We start from the raw sequence: 7,159 nt of genomic DNA, 5'->3' as shown, positions 1-7,159 counted from the left end.
CAAACCAAAAAAACCCCACATCTTTTCCCATTTCTTCTTGGTTTGAGTTTCTGAGTGGTTGCGTAGGCTGGGGTGGTCACACAAGCCTGAAGTCAGTGTCCTCGGGGTGCTGGAGCCTGTCTCAGCTGGCTCGCTGCCATGCGTCACCCTGTGAAAGGGCCGTGGGCGCTCCCCGGCACGCTGCGCCCGGGCTGCGAGATGGCGCAGGCTCTTACACCGAGGGTCAGAAGCGGGGCTGTCTCTAAAGGAGCAGCCGAAAGCCACCTTCCAAAGGAGACGGGACGTGGTTGTGGTTTCCCGCAAAGGGCTGAAATTCCCAGAGGGTGCAGCGTGGTCCTTCGGGCAAAGACTGGCTGGTGGTGGGCCGGTAGCAACCAGGTATTCCTGCCATCGCATCCTCGTTTGCTGATCTGACTCCAATTAATGGATTAATTAATCTTGTAACAGCCCTGACCCACAGCAAATCCCTTTCTAGACTCTGTCTTGGTCTTCCCCGTGCACAGAGACCAGCTGCCGCCGTGTACTCACCCTGCTGGGCTGCTGGGGAGGGCTGGGACCCCCCAGGGTGGCAGGGGGTCCCTGGGGTCCCTGGCCCTGGTGACACAGGGGCGGGACCAGTGCAGCCTCCTCCCCCCCCAGCAGATTGGTGGGTTCTGCCATTTCTCTCATGTGCATAATCAGGGGTGGGGGAAGCGAGTGGGTAATTAAAGCCTGGAGATGACTCTGGTCTTCAAAGCCTCCAGGTCCTTTCCACACAGCTCCTGGTCAGTACTGTCCTTGGGTACAGGTTTACAGCGAGGGGATGCTTCTCCAGCGCCCGCTGCGGCCGGGGCCTCATCCTGCACCCACCGGCTCTCTGCAGACCCACCACCCCCAGCCACGCTGCTCGGGTAAGTCTGGCTGGCTCGTATCGGGCACTGCGCACGTTTCTGCTGTACCTCAAAGGCTAAGCTGCGTCATTCATCTGTGGTTGGATCCGCTGGGAGAAGGGGCAGGCGCTTTGCCCATGGCAGCTGCTCCCATGGAAGGCTGGTGGTATGTGCGCCTTTGCAGGGTGACCAGTTTGGCACCGGGTCGTATCCCACCTGGGCTGGATTTCATGGCATCAGAGGGGCTCCTCTCCAGGCAAAGGGGTTTCAAAAGCAATACAACGATACTGATGTAATGGTTTGCGTATCAGGTGGTCCAGTCCCTCAGAAAGGTTGCTGCTGGCCATGCTTACGGCTCCGTTCTCCCAGATCTTGCAATAGCTGGAGTTTGTTTCTCTTGCTTTTGTTCCCGGGAATGTGGTCCTGCTAACAAAGGCTGAAATTCCCACAGGAAAGCATTCCTGGTTCCTGAACCTCCTGAGAAAGGCTTGAAAACACCTCTGAAAGCTCAAAAGACCAAGGCAAAGAGGCAGATGTTAGTTAAATACGCTGTGATCTCTAGGACAGGAGGGGAGAGCCTTGCTTGTCTGTCTCTAAACAATGAGTTGGCAAGTCTGAGCTTCTGGTTTCTTATTCTGGTGCTGCTGGGTGGTTTTCTCTGATTTTGGGGGTGTTTTTTTCTTTTTTAAGGGCTCCTCTGGCTTGAGAGCAGAGGCTGTGACTTGTTCCTGAGGGATTTGAGTAAGACTTGTAGTTGGTGTCGGACTGTATGTCAGTAACATGGCGATGTAGCTGGTACCTGGCAGAGGTGAGAGCATCTCCCCAGTGCTTTTTCCCCTGGACCGCATGAAATTCTGCAGATGTGAGACTCAGTAGCCAGCTCACCAGGTGGGAAGGGATGGCTGGTCCTACTCCCAGCTTTGCTGCTTCCCACTGGGTGCCCCTGGCTTTCTGGCAGCTGTTCTGCTCCTCTTGTCCTAACGCTGTGGGGAGGGCTGCAGCTGAGCAGGGCATCCTCGGAGAGGTGCGGAGGGCAGGGCCCGAGAGGTACTCAGCAAGTTTAATGTGTGGGGATGACCAGGTGAGTCATGGGCCCTGCTCTGCTGATAGAGCAAAGACACTGAAGCCCCTGGTTTTATTCCCAGAGCATCATCTGGGATTCGAAGCAGGCTTGTGGGTTGGGTGTGTGAAATGTCAGTACTGAAGCAAGCCTTCTCCCCCTTCCCAGGAGAGGAAAAGTTATTCATTTTAGAGATGACAAATGCTCTCTAATGCTGCAGTAAAGAGAAGAGTCAATATTGCAGGCGCTGAATGAACGAGCCTGCTCAGGGCTCTTCCTAGCCAGGCTGAACAGCAAATTGCTTCAGAAATGGTCTTGGAGAACGGCATTTAAAATAAGTTTCAGTAGAGAGCACAAACTGCAGCCGTTCTCAGGGTCAGGTCTTGCTCATGCTGAGTCCATGGGAGTTTGAAGTGGGCTTGAGGCCATCGCCTGCCTCTCCCAGGCGTCACAGCAGCGATGCAGCTCACCCAGAGCTGCAGAGCTGAGAGGGGAGAGGATGTGTGGGAACCGCTGGCTTCTTGCTGCTCTTCCCATCCCTCACGCAGCCGTTTGCTCTGCTGGGGTCTTTGCTTTCCTACCTTCAGCTGTTGTGGATGTGCTCCTGAGCTGTTACAGATTCCTCTTGGGCGCGTGGTTCAGAGCCATCAGCACATCCTTGTGACGGACGGTACAAGCGGTTTGGTTTTGAAACGGAAAAGAAGGAAGGGGAAGCAGGAGGGGACAGTGGGGTGATTTGGGCTGTGACAGAGGATGACTTGACTGAACCCTGATTGATTCCTGCTTGCAGCCTGCGTTATCCTCTCAGGCGAGCACAGGATGGAAGCTGTCAGATGTTAAATCAAGATAATAATCTCTCTACCCAAAGCTCTGAGCAGGCCTGGCTGCTTGTGCAGCACCCAGCACAACTGGGTCCCCCGTGCTTGCGAGAGCACGCTGGTAACTTCCCAAAGGTTTCGTGGTGTGTTTCAGGCATGACTCCCCTTTACGCAAGAAACTCGCAGGGTACGGCTGCAAAAGGTCCCAGGCTTATCCTTGCTCAACAACCTCAGATCAAACACATTCAGTCCGTAAGCACAAAGTCTTGTTTCCCCTGGTGCGGCTCTGCCTCCTCCACACATCTGGAATTCAGGCTGCTCCCATGACCTGAGCCAGCTCTCTAGGCTGCAGGGCTGACAAACCCTAATTAGCCTGTCCCAGCCTGCTGTGACGCTGCCTTTGGAGGGGTGACAGCAGATGCTCCTGCGTCACAGCTCATCTCCCTCCCATGGGCACCGATGCCGTGCCTGGTGCTCCGAGCAGGCTTGGGTAAGGCCGGGACTTTGCAAACCTCACCCGGCTGCCTCTTGCAGCCAGTCTCTGCTCACACCGCAGGCACATCGCACCACCGAGCCTTGGTTTGTGACCAGGCTGCTGAGGTTAATACACTGAGCAAACTTACGAGGGGTTAACGAGCAATTGCAAAATGCATGAGTAGCATCGCAAGTATTTACAGACCATCAGGGCATGCCTTACACTTGGCTGTAAATCAGCCCAATGTGCCCAGCTGACGAGCTCCCAAGTGTCTAGCAGTAGCCCCTCCTCACTCTGTGAGCCGAAGCCTGGCTCCCTGATTTGCTATTACGAACGAGCAACGAGCAATTGCAAAATGCATGAGTAGCATCGCAAGTATTCATCAGGGCATGCCTTACACTTGGCTGTAAATCAGCCCAATGTGCCCAGCTGACGAGCTCCCAAGTGTCTAGCAGTAGCCCCTCCTCACTCTGTGAGCCGAAGCCTGGCTCCCTGATTTGCTATTCTCCCACCACCAAAGGAGCAGGAAAAAAATGGGTGGTGAGGTTTTTGGAAGGATCCACCCGAGGATGCTACTTGGCCCATCGGCCAGGGTTTCTGACCGCCTGCTTTCTGGCTGCCTGTGTGCCTCTCCCAGGCAGGGGGAGGCAGTTCCACAGAGTCTTTATGCACGCTGCCACTATTTCCTTGGCGAGGCAGCAGAGCCTGCCCACGGGCATGTTACGCGCTCCCTGCCACGCAGCTGCCCCCTCCTTGCCGCTGCGGAGTGGGAACAGGCAGGGCTGCTTCCTCTCCGCTTGACAGCTGGATCCTGCCAGCTGCGAGCAAAACCTCTCGCCACAGGGAGAGCTCCCGGCCGGCGTGCAGTGGCAGGGACGGAGCGAGACGGGGAGCAGGCGCGGGTGCAACCTAGAGCACACTGATATTTATAAACTCCTGCATGATACAGCCGCTCCGCGGACAAGCTTCCCTCGGCAACCAGCAAGAGAATTTTATGCAAGAAAAACAAACCACCTTTCTTTTTTAAAGCAGTGTCTGCTATTTTGGAGCCACTGGCTCCTGTCCGGCTCTAATGCACCACGGTCTGCATGCCAGTCGCTTGGAGAGAGCAGCGGGAGCACAGGGCTCACCTGCAGGGCCCCAGTACAAGCCAGTAGTGTGGCCATCTGCATCTTACTAAAACTCTGGTCGGGTGCATGAAACACTCTTAAACAACCAGAATTAAGCCTTGAGGAGGCATGAATGGGATCCTACAGTTGTGTGCAGCCTCAGTTCTGTAGCTGGCTGAACACCAAGGGCTGTTTTTGAACCCCAAGTGGAGATATCATCTGTTCTGAAGCGCTACACCTTATTTCAGCGCCAGCTGATGGCATCTGAATTGCAGCTGGAGTTTAGAAAAGCTCCCCTGCTCCATCCCCTGCTGCCTGTGTCCAAGTGTGCGTGACCCTGGGGGGATGCGGGTGGAGAGGAGCCAGGGCACGCTCCGGGAGCAGACCCACGCTTAGCTCTGCCTCCCGGAGCACTGCAAGATGGAACCTTGTTTTTCCTGGGGACATGCCCTGCACATTCACAGCTGACAGGAGGGACACAATCTCTTCCTTATTAGTTGAGCAAAACACAGAGACCTGGTGTGTTTGCTCATGTGTGACCCTGCTCTCTGCCAGGACCAGAGCTGCTCAGCTTGCACTGCAGGGCTCGCCCAGGTCTATGCTGCCAGGGGTTGTGCCTCTTGCTTATGTGGCAGGGCTGTGCACTGGGGCAGCAGCTCTGGACTCTGCCCCGACCTTGCCAGCCCACCTCAAAACCCATAAAATCAAAGACAGCTGCAAATTCACTGCAACGTGCCCTGGAAACTGTCCGGTGCTTCCATGCTGGCGCTCACCCGGACCTTTTCCAGGGGTGCTGCCAACTGATGCATGCTCTGAATGCAGCCCCACTTCTCCAGGGGGTCTCAAAGCCTGGTACCCCCCAGTAAACCTGACCTGTGACATACCCCTGCTGGAGAAATCCCCTGCGGGCAGGCAGGCAGGGGCTGCCCACACCTTCCAAGGCCAGGCAGCGTTTTGGCATGGGGCAGTAAAAGCAGGAAGCAAGAGCTGAAGGGAGAGCAGCAAGAAAGCAGGATGGGAATGGGCTGGTTGGCTGTGCCCAGCCGCCTGCCTGCAGCAGCTGTACGGAATGAGGTCACCTTCTGAGCACATCGATGGGGTTGCTTAGGGTAACAGGAAGGGAGGCTGATTTTTAATCAATTAATTGGAAATCAAGTTTACATGCGGTAGCAAATGCTTCCCATGTAAGCAGCGCAGGGCCAGCGCCCCTCACCTCCCAGTACGTGGCTCTGTCTGCTCAAGGCTTGGTGAAATTGTATTTTGCTCAGCAGAAGGGATGCTGAGCAAATTCAAATTTCCTCTGCGAACTGGGACTCCTGCCCCTGTGAGCTGCTGCTCAGCCTCCCCCCAAGGGGAAGGGACCTGCAGCCACCCTCTGTGCTGCGGGGTGGGATGCTGACAGAGGGGAAAATTAAGTCTCATCAGTCCAGGTACCCCAACTCGCCCGGCTGTGGGGCGCAGGGCTGGAGTGAGCACAGCGGCACCTGTTGAGCCTTCCTGCTGGGAAATTAAAACCTGCCTGATTTTTTTTTTTTTTAAGTGGGGGAGTAGCCTTGTGAGACTAGCCCATGAGCTGTAGCACTGGCACTAGGGAGTGCTCTGCAGGCACCACCGCTGGGGCAGCCAGCCCTGCGGTGCCCAAGGAAGGGTGGGCAGTGTGTTTGCCTTCTAGTTTAAGGCTTTATTTCCAAGCAGCTGGGGAGCTGGGGCTGCTGTTCAGAGATTTCTCAGCTATTACCAAATGCCAGAGCCCTATCTGCTAGATGTTCACATTTCTGTTTGCGTTATGGTTGCTCAGCATGTCTTTTTTTGAAGCGGTAAGTCAGCATGCGTGTGGCAAGGGTTGTGTACCTGGAAAGGAAAGGGGCTGGGAGAAGCTGCTGTACCTGGTTCAGGGCATTACCCCCATCTTCTAGGGAAAACCACCCTGGCAGGCTGCCCCTGGAAGGAAGGTCCTGCAGCAGCGGCAGGAAGCCTGGAAGGCTTCTCCGCTGTGCTGGTGAACAGCCTCGTGTAGATGGCTCTTCTGGGGCCAGCACATGGTGAGCAGGAGCAAAGCTGCTCCCGGTACCCACTGCCTTGCCTGGATGCCTTCCTCCTCTCCTCATTCCTGACTTCTGCCTGGACGCCCAGATGTGCCATGTGGCTGGTTCCCTGGGACAAAGCTGGTACCGACCCTCAAGACAGAGGTCTGTTTGAGACTTTCTTGTGTTGGCTTTTGCATTTCTTTCCTCCCTCCCGTATTGTCTGGCTTAGGCGACGTTTTTTTTTCCTCCCCACACCCTGTATGTATCTGAGCACTAGGGCAGCATGAGCTCTCTGCCTTCCCAGCTCTGAGATTCCAGCTGGGATCAGGTACTGAATTAAGCCATGCAAATGTCAGTATTGCCCTTACCGACAAGGAAGTGGTGCCAGAGCCTGGATCAGACCCCGCAGAGCAGCAAGGGCTTGGATGAAATCCCTGGGATTTCACCTTTGTTTCCAGAGGAGGGATGGGATGTGCGTGCCCCTGTCCAGGACCCAGGGGGCAGGAAGGACAGGCAGAGCTGCACGTTCACACCTCCTAGGCGTAAATCGATTAAAACCTGCTGTATTACTGCTCCCCTCTTGACGTTCACCAGGGTCGCGTTAGCCAAGTCATAGCAGCAGATCTCTGCCGGCGGGGAACGGCATGCACTCTCCAAACTGGGGACTCTTGTTTTTCATTGCTTGGGAACTGGAGTGCTACAGAGCCTGTCCCAGCCCCTGGGAACATAGCACGCACCAAGGTGGATGGGGAGGCCCAGGGGGAAGAATCCGCTCCCTGCCAGAGCAGGGACAGCTGATCC

Source organism: Aptenodytes forsteri, unplaced genomic scaffold, assembly GCF_000699145.1.
Source record: "Aptenodytes forsteri isolate BGI_AS27 unplaced genomic scaffold, ASM69914v1 Scaffold66, whole genome shotgun sequence".
NCBI lineage: Eukaryota > Metazoa > Chordata > Aves > Sphenisciformes > Spheniscidae > Aptenodytes > Aptenodytes forsteri.
Note: the sequence above shows the minus strand (reverse complement) of the source record.